Source organism: Halyomorpha halys, unplaced genomic scaffold (assembly GCF_000696795.3).
Source record: "Halyomorpha halys isolate HHAL.00 unplaced genomic scaffold, Hhal_1.1 Scaffold1350.1, whole genome shotgun sequence".
Taxonomy (NCBI): Eukaryota; Metazoa; Arthropoda; class Insecta; order Hemiptera; family Pentatomidae; genus Halyomorpha; species Halyomorpha halys.
The window spans coordinates 93,833-104,176 of NW_027113576.1; positions in this window are offsets into that span (position 1 = coordinate 93,833).

The window sequence follows — 10,344 nt, forward strand, 5'->3', positions numbered from 1 at the left end:
GTAAATCTGATCTAAGTTAAATTAGAGTGTTACAGGCGTGTAGAGAAACTACCCATTGGTAGTACTCTAATGACATTTTACTTTAGCTGGTCTCGTGGCCATCTTCTTTTCAGGCGCCTCGGAGGATTGTCAGGAATGGAAGAAAGTTTACTAAAAAGATAAACGGCATAAACTAATTTATAGTACATTTAACTAGCTTTAATCTGATTGAATTAATTATTTCATAAATCCAAAACGTTGTACTAACATGGAGAAATAAACATTTTATGCTTTATTTGGGCAAATATGAAAAAAAAACAATTAGCTATAATAGGGTTCATATTTTAGAATATTTACACACTTCAAATTATGTTCTCTATAACAACTAAGGGTTTCCTAGTGTTGTTGGTAGTTTTTAAATTATATAGTTTTTATGGAGCTCCGAATAGTTTTTTATTTAAAAAAACTGCCATTTTTAATTCCCCACTAACTATACTTGGCAAACTCATAAATTTTGACTAGTAATTGTACGTATTTTTTGTTAAAATAATAAAAAATTGGGGTGAGAACATTTTCCTCATCATGAGCTCTTTACTTTCATGGGACTGAAGATTTTACTTGTTATAACAATTTGTTCCTAACAACCGTTGTCAATATTTGTCGTTGATTTATACTGTATATAAATTTCCTTGGAGATCTTTGGTTAATACTGATATATTGATAACGAAATCCGTGATAAACAAACGAGATGTCATATCACGGAATATTCCTTCTTGGAAATACTGTCAGAATGTTAATCCATACTCTGTTAGACTAACAATCTCTTATCTATCCTTTTACAAATTAGCCATCTTGTTTATTAGTCCCTTGAAAAAATTGTTCTATTTTTACACAAATGACAGGAAATATTGAAGTTTAACTTTTTTTAGTCTTAGAATTCATTTGTGTTAAAGGCGCTTTGGTGGTAAGGGCAAAGTCCAACTTCGGTTGTGATGGTGATAGTGACGGCTGTCAACTACCAGTATGGAAAATATGTCAGCTGTCGTTGCAGTATTGTCTTACTATCAGGAATCATTTGATTGTCGATAGTACTATCAATTATGTGGGCACGCACAACTAACAACATGTAAACAAATCACAGTGCACAGACGCAACTTAAAACTTCATGAAAGCAACTTTATACATATATTATTATTATATGAGCAACGGACCATGGAGGTCTAAGACCTCGTACGATATATTCCCTAATATTAGGATGTAATATTCCCAGTATTAGGAAATACATCGCGCGTTTCTTTACGTGTTTTTTTTCACAGGGTAGGTTCGTCACTCCCACGCCTTTTTTTAGTGAATGCCCCCATTGCCTAACGGGGCTCACAAATTCCCGCGGGAGGTTGTCAGTGAGTTTTGCATTATTTTGTGCTTGAAAAACGCCCGGGTGGGACCGGGGATTCGATCTGACAACCTGTGGGTTGGTAGACTGGCGCGTTACCACGCTACTACCGCTGCCCCTTATATATTCATTTATACATATATAATGAGCTATTATATTTACTGTTTTTTATTTATCTATAGCTACGATCGCTTTGTTGTATTTAATTATATACAAACGAAATTTAAAGAATTATATACAGAAATATATTTTTTGCTTATCTCTCTTCACCTTTATTTTTTCTCATTTTGTTTCTTTAGTTTTCCGTCTATTTTTACGTCTCCTGTCCATTTTAAATCTAATACTCTATTATATATATACTTTATTGTTGTAAATCTAATATTTATTTCTTTTTGTTATGTTTTTTTATTTATATTTACATAATTATTAAACTGACCTTAGTTTTATAGTCATCTTATTATCTTACATTGCTAACATATGTTTAGTTGTTTTATATATTTTTTAGCCTTGATGAGCCCCGGCAAAGTAAAGCGAAACATCAGCAAATAAATAGTTGTTAACTATTATTAAATACGTACTTTTTTACCGCGCCCCTAACTATATATTTTATATTCAGTTCCGGTCAATCGTTCTCATATATAATTATATTATTTATTATTTTATGGGCAACAAACCATGGAGGCCTAAGTTCTCGCCGAATGTATTAGTACATACATACCTTATTTCTACACAATGCATTTACAATACATGGCGCGTTATTGACGTGTTTTTTTCGTGGGTGGGTTCGTCACTCCAAAGCCTATTTTTTGTGAGTACCCATTGGCTAACGGGCCTCACAAATACCCGGGAGAGGTTGTCAGCGAGTTTTGCATTTTGTGCTTGAAAAAAGCCCGGGTAGGACCGGGGATTCGATCTGACAACCTGTGGGTTTGTAGACTGGCGCGTTACGACGCTGCTACTGCTGCCCCTATATAATAAAGAATGAAATAAAAGTATTAGGGATACGTAAAACAAGTAAAAGAGGAACAGAGTAGACGGATGAAGACTTTTTGATTAGGGAGAATTTTGGGTTCTTGTGGGAAAGAAGGAGAGACGGAGGAAGAGCGGGAGGAACAGTCAAGGAGGATGAAAGAGTATTGGAGTTGAAGGAAGGTGGGAGATATGAGGATGAATCGAAAGTGATTTGCGTGTGCTCTTTGCTGGCCGTTTCATGAAAAAAAAATCCAATATATAGAAAGCAGTAATAATTTTATTGATTTTAATATTATTATTTGTTGATCTAGGAGGGTGAATTCCGGAGAGAGAATTTGTTGATCGGGTGAATTAAAAAATTGTGAAATTGGAGGAGCAGAAATGAGAAAGAAAAAAGGAATGAACTGAAACATTTGTATTTGTTGTACAGACCGAAATCGATTGTATAAGGAAACTGTAGGGGAAAAAAATTGTTTATTATATCTTAATATTGTATCTCTTTTTTTCTAATTATACCATGTATGTGTAATTTATATATGTCCGATTACGGATTGATAAGTATGCTGTGTGAGATAGCAACCTTATGTATTTAGGCAGCATAGATAAATATAGTATTTCTCTCTCTCTCTGAAGAATGTTAAAGAAGGAATATACAATTTTTTTATTAGAAAATGCCTATCCTAAATTAAATATAATCAACTCAATAAAAAAAAATATTTCGGCCATTTTCTAACCTATATTACGTTGCACGCTCTGTTTCATAATAAAGTACAAACTAATACTATTAGTCTTGTCGATTTAACTTCAAAATTTAACTAAATTCAATTACACTGACTTATACAATAGTAACTTATACTTTAGTACTTTTCAACTCCTGCAATATCTCCAATAGTCCTCTCTATTATGAAAAAAATGAATTATTAGTGTAATTACAACGTTATTTCTACACTTGTATTATGAACCAATACTATCAGCTTTCATTATGAAACAGGACCCTGACTGTTCATAGAGAATTTTTAGTGAATAAAAAATTTTTTTTAATTATATAAAGCAAGATGAGATAAACAAAATTTGGTAAGCAACTTCTGTAAGCTAAAGCACGTGGCCTCTAAATTAAGTTATTAAACGAGAACCTTTCAGAACAAATATTTGAATAATTTTTCGAGTAAACAGTGAACACACGTTTAATAAACCTACTTAAGACATCTTTGTCTTTGGAGATCATACCTAATATTTATTTAAGTACAGTTTCAAAGGGTTAGGCCATGTTTGTTCGGGAAGATAAAATGCGAAGATACCTTTTTTTTCAGCAAACATGTTTATGTTATTATGCAACGTTTATGTAGAAGGGAGTTTAATGCTTTACTAGATCAAAGAAATTTAGGTTTCCTCCCTCTCTCTCTCTCTCTCTCTCTCTCTCTCTAGTAATTAAAACTACAATATCTTTAAAATAAAATTTTGTTTGGAAGAGGAAATAGAAATTTTTAATTTTTCCAACAATGTTTTTTTTTTTTCTGGAAACATTCTATATGAACATTAAGAGCTCCATAAAACTGTCATTTAACATATTTATATTTATTTAGGGTTATTATTTTCAATGATTAATCTTTGTAATTGCCTAAGAAAAGAAATTAATCACTCCCCTCCCCCCAAAAAATTGAGCTTTTCTGATTCAAGTTACGTAGATCCATAACTCAAATATATTTTTTTTAATAAATTATTTATTTTTATTTACAACTGTATAAAAGTATATACAACAAGTAAATTTGCTGTAGGTGACATAGTGACACGATACAAACATGTGGAGAATCTACCCAATGATAGAACACCAATAACATTTTTAGAGGAGAAGATCTCGAAGCCATCTTCTTTTCAGACGCCTAGGAGAATTATTAGGTAATGAAGGAGAAGCCAGGTTAGAAACAAGTGGATTTGGGTGGTTGGGAAGTTTATCATGGAAGGAATGGTATCTGCTTCTGGCCAAATCGGCAACATAGGGAACATTGAGGTCCTGATGGATGACTTGATTTGTTACAAAGTAAGGAGCATTAAGGATTGTAGGAAGGATTAACTCGAATAAGGAAATATTAATCCATCCTCGGCCTGCTTGGAATTACTGGACTTTTTTGTTTCAGATTTGGCCCCAAAGTCTTAGGTCATCCTCACATGATACAAGGAAATCATCACAGTGTAACGAGTAATGGCTAAAAACTTGCCTTTTTCCTATCAAATTTAAATCCTTAAGTTACACTGAGAAACAATTTATAGCAATTAGAATCTTACAAAAATATTTTTAATTTGATCAATATACGCATAGTGGTATTGCAAACAAAAACTGCTAGTAAAGTTTCTTATATTTTTTTTCTGATAAAAATATTAATATATAACTAAGTATATAAACATCAAAATGGTGCCCTTCCTCTGCCATATGGCATAAAGTTTCTTATACAATAAAGTTTAGTATAATGTATTGTTATGGAAAACATAATTTGTCGAAATTAGCCAATAAAAAACTTTTTTTTTTTTAAATTAAGGAACGGTTGAGCAAAAGCGTCCAGCATTGACCAATCGCAAAGGCATAATTTTCCATCACGATAACGCCCGACCTTACGTGTCTTTGCAGACCCGACAGAAATTATTTGAGTTTGGCTGGGATGTGATCCCACACCCACCCTATTCACACGACTTACCCCAACAGACGTATTTCGGGTCCTTCAAAACTCTCTTAACGGGAAATACTTTAATCCGCTCGAGGACTTCAAAACGCAGATAGAGGAGTTCATTGCGCAAAAATCTAGGAAATCTAAAAAATGGCAACATGTAATAGATCAAAATGGGTCATATATAATTGATTAATATTATTCACAAGACTCTAAAGTTTTTATTGAAATCACTGAACTTATTTTCCAAAATCCTCAATCTATAACATATGTAGATGTAAATTATAGAGAAGCTGGCTCTGGGTTATGGCAATTGGTTGACGGTTTATTTGATATAATATTTGCGCGCGTGTGTTTGCATTATTAATGTAATAGGAAGCGTGTCCTCATTTACATATTCAACATTATTATACAAATACATAGTTCTTGCATGATTAAGATAAATTCAGGAATATTCTCTATGGCCCATAGAACTCTAATCATACTGTTTTCATTAATTGTTATTATTAAACTCTGTTATTAAAAATTATCTATAGCTCAAAACACATTTTACATACAAAAAGAACTTATTTTACCTTTTAAATTTTTTTAAATAATTTATTTATTGTTATTTACAACTGTATTAAAATATATACAACAAGTAAATTTGCTGTAGGTGACATAGTGACATGATACAAATATGTGGAGACCTATCTACCATAGATAGAACTCTAATAACATTTATAGAGAAGATCTCGAGGCCATCTTCTTTTCAGACGCCTAGGAGGATTATTAGGCAATGAAGGAGAAGCCAGGTTAGAAAAAGTGGATTTGGGTGGTTGGGGAGTTTATCATGAAAAGAATGGTATCTGATTCTGACCAAATCAACAACACATGGAACATTGAGGTCCTGATCGATGACTTGATTTGTGACAAAGTAAGGAGCGTTAAGGTTTTAAGCGAAGAATTTTGGACTGTAAGGATTCCATTCGGGAGGAATTTGAAAGTGGAGCCCCAAAACTCAACTCCATATGTCCAGCTTGGCCTTATTACAGTCATCTAGATCCGTCTTTTATAATGTGTTGGAAGTTTTAAGTGGTGTAATAGTCGAAATCGTCGTGCAGTTAACTGTCTTTTCAGTCTTGTGTGAGGATTCCAAGTAATTCGTTTGTCCAAATGTAGTCCAAGGTAGCGCATCTAATCGACAGGGGTAAGAGTAACATTATTAAATGTAACTGTAGGGCAGCCGGTAGGTTTACGATGAAGAGTAAAGGTGATTTGATGGGATTTGTTGGAATTTATCTTAATCCTCCAATTACAACACCATTCTTCGAGGGCTGTGATATAGGATTGGAGAGTTTGGGATACAATGAATATTTTTAAGTTAAATCTTAATATCGAAGGCCTATTTGAAAATAAATTCCTTTTGTAACTTGAAAAGCAAATATTGCCTCATTATATAAATCATTAAGCTTACTAAATGAACCATCAAAAGGTGTACGTTGACCCAACATCCCATTCGGAATAAAGACAGGAATATGGAATATGGAAAATGGAGAATATTTTAGGCTCGATAATTACTGCTTTTGTAACGAAGTGAGCTTATTAGCTCCTTTAATGAATGAAAGGGTTCTTGACGTTAATAAACATCTTTTTGTTAAGCTTCATTAAGGATCCTAATATAAATTTTTTTAGGAATGAACCATTATAATATTATATTCAAAAGGAAATTAAGGAGAAATCATTATATCACTAAAATGTCCTCTGAGGAGTGAAGTTGCTATTATTCGTTGCAAAAAAAAAAATAATAAATAAAAAAGCAATAAAAAATGTAAGAACGGACCAAAATATCACGCTTTCTTCTGTTCTTTAAATATACGAAACCTTTGTAAAGTAATAGATTATGAAACCTTCGAAATCTTCGGTCAGGTCTACTGTCAACCCGTTGACAGTTTATCCCTTGACTGTCATGGGCATAGCGTCAAGTACAATGCAGGATAAGGCGTTCAAGTTGTTTAGTCTACCAAAGATGTCTAAGGCTATAGCCAGATTCTTTGTTTCCAATATTGTATACGATTATTTTAACTGAAGGTGGTGACGTGGTTTAGTTTTGAATTCAGTATGCCGTCGACTTTTTTAAAACTGATCATACAATCCTTGTGCCAGAGTTTAGTGCTTCATCAGTTCTAAAAATCGTTTTTGTGAATTATATCAAACTGTAGTTTTATTATAAAATATGGATAGTAGCAATAGTCGTCAATCATAAATGCCAATGAAAGTAATTTAAACTGCATAAAACTGTTCCTAATATTCCAACTCTATTCCTACATGATAGTGCCATCAAATTTTATCCCATCATCAAAAACCTGGGAGTAACCTTTGATCAAACACTATAATATTTCCTAATTTTGACTATTGCTGTACAGTATATGGGGAAGTCTCTGTGGATCTCTAGGCGAAATTAAAACGTTTGATAACTTGCTGTGTACGATTCATCTTCGGGATCCCTAGGGACGCCTCTATTTCCCGTTTTTACCCAGAGTTGAAGTGGCTTTATCCTTCCTACCGTCGTAAGTATTTTCTGGCATCCTTCATCTTCCAAGTCATCCAATCCCACCGTCCTTCATACATCGCCGAGCTCCTTCAATTCAAATCCGCAATACTCGTTCCCGGTCTTTAGATTTATACACCAGGGCCCACCGAACCGCTGCTTTCGATAGATCGTTCATTATCCGAGCCTCATCCTTATGGAACTCCATCTCTTCTAACATCCGTCGCTCCAATACCCTTCATACCTTTAAATCCCGCCTCTTCAATCATCCCATAAAATTGTAAATTAATATAATTGTAAATATGTATGTTAACTATTAGATCATTCTGAATTATTTTTACATCGTTTTCTTTTCTCTTTTTTATTTATTCATTTTTTTGTTCAACTGGTAAAAGTGAGAAAGTAACCTATAATTATCTGGATTATCTCTCTAGGAAGTCTGGTGAGTCAATTCTTTTAAAATAGGACTGTGGTCCCGAAACGTTGTACAATTGTCATGAATAAATAAATAATAATTTATTTCAAATGATGGAAGTGATTAACCTATAATTATTTTTTATAATAACTTTTTATATTTCTTTAGATTTTTTGTTTAAGTATCTCTGAGGCTCCTCAGCCATCACCTATTGATTTCTCTGTATTATTCTAATGGGGTAAGTACGGGATAAGATAAATACAATATTATTATTATTATTATTAAAAAGGAAGACAGAACCATGACCCATTTACAGTTTCGACTTTAACTGATTGATAAACTAATAGCAAAATACCACAAGGAAGCACTAAGCCAGCAAAGGTGGTAGCCTCTGCTTCCACAGTGCTCCGATTGACAGAAAGACATTTTATTAATATAATTCCTCAACTGCCAATAATGCCAAACCGTATAGACTTTGTGAAGTGTGCTATTCGAAACGAATGAGTGGAAAAAACTGAGGAAGGAAATAAAATACCACTGCCCAGATTGTGTCACCGGCTAATATATCCCATGTTTTCATACATGTATATTACTATCAAGGTACATATAAAAAAAAAAGTTTTTTCATATTTTTTATTAAATGCTGAAGTATTTCAGCTACCAGTTACCAATTAAATACCTTTACATTTATAAAATATTGTTGCCATTAATTATATAATATAATAAGGTATCGTATTGGGTAATATAATACTATATAAACTATAGCAAGGAAAGTGATATAAACTACACCAAAGGGAAGTGGGAGAAAAATACAGAGGAAATCTAGAAGATCCAGACGGAGACACTCAACAGGAAGGCTTAGAGGGGTGAGGACCACAGTCAAGAGGAAGACTTAGACGGGGACAGTCAAGAGGAAGGCTTAGAAGATGCACTTCGACCAGACGAAGTCGCGAGGAGATCTGGACATCCTTTATGGACGACACCTACGGCACTACATCCCACATCATCTATAACTATAAATTAACCAATACGTAATAGTGTAATAATCTATATTTTATGGCAACCTTTATCTGAATCATTTTAATCATAATAACAAATTGTAAATAAATACTTAGTTTCTTTATGTAGTTTATATACTATTTTATAACCTAATATACCACCCTTTATTATACTATATAATTAATGGTAACAACATTTTATAAATATAAAGGTATTTAATTAGTAAACTGGTAAACACACAAATACCCTTTGGAAAATAATCCAATCATAATAATAGTTTTTTAGGACTCAATATATAATTAATTAATTAACTTATTTTTGGATAATTGCCTTCAGCGATTATCCTGGCATCCCGATTAAGTCTACATGGCATACATAGCAAATACTATATAAATTATATCAAGGAAAGTGATATAAACTACATCAAAGTGTTTATTTGCATTTATACGATTAAAGGAAATTATAAAGTGGTTGAAATGATCCAGATAAATGGTTTGCCAAAAAATATGATTATTACAATAGAACTTATTTCCTGATATATACATATAGCTGCTGATTTGGATGTTTCATGTAGTATATGTCTTTGCCAGGGGTTTTGTCGTTACCATGGGTGTCGTCTCAGCCATGGAGTTCCATTTCTGAAGAGCTCATCTCAGGACGACTTCTTACTTATGTCTTCTGTATCTCTCTTTGTCTTCGTCTTCCAACACCACTTGTTTCAAAAAGGGGCATCGCCTTTTGTTCCTATTTTTTATTGGTGATAACTTACAACGCCTGAGAGGGGGGTGGGAACCCACTGCCGATCACTGATCTGTTTTCTGCCTTAATACCTTTTACACCAGGTGTGAAGAACTCTAGTGTACAAACGGCAGTGGCCAAGAGACTTATTGTAAAATAAAAATGGACAATTGGTGTTCTGGCAGTAGTCAGATGCTCTACTCAAGTTGAGTGTTGAGTGTCGCACTTGCTCGGCCTCCATTGCCTCATTAACAGTGACGCGGTGAGATGGATGCGCCGAAATCTCAAAAAGCTCTGCTCTACCTCTCATACGTGGGGGATAGCGTGGGCTCAGGCATCCTCAAGACGATAGGGTAAATATTGTATATAAGAGTGCAACCGATGATTATTTAAGTAATTTATTTTTTCATGTACATAGTTTATCCTTCTGTTTTAATATATTAAAAGAGAAATTTTATTTATTTTTATGAAAGGAATATGGTCCGGGTGCGGTCAAAAAAACTCAAATAGTAGAACTACACTATTTTAATGAGCCAACGTTTCGCCCCACGTTGCAGGGCTTCTTCAGGGCTAAGAAAGATACAAACACATAGTTACATAAGGAAAACAAAAACATAAGTGTAAAATAACAGGGGTATAAAATGTAAAAAAGTAAGAT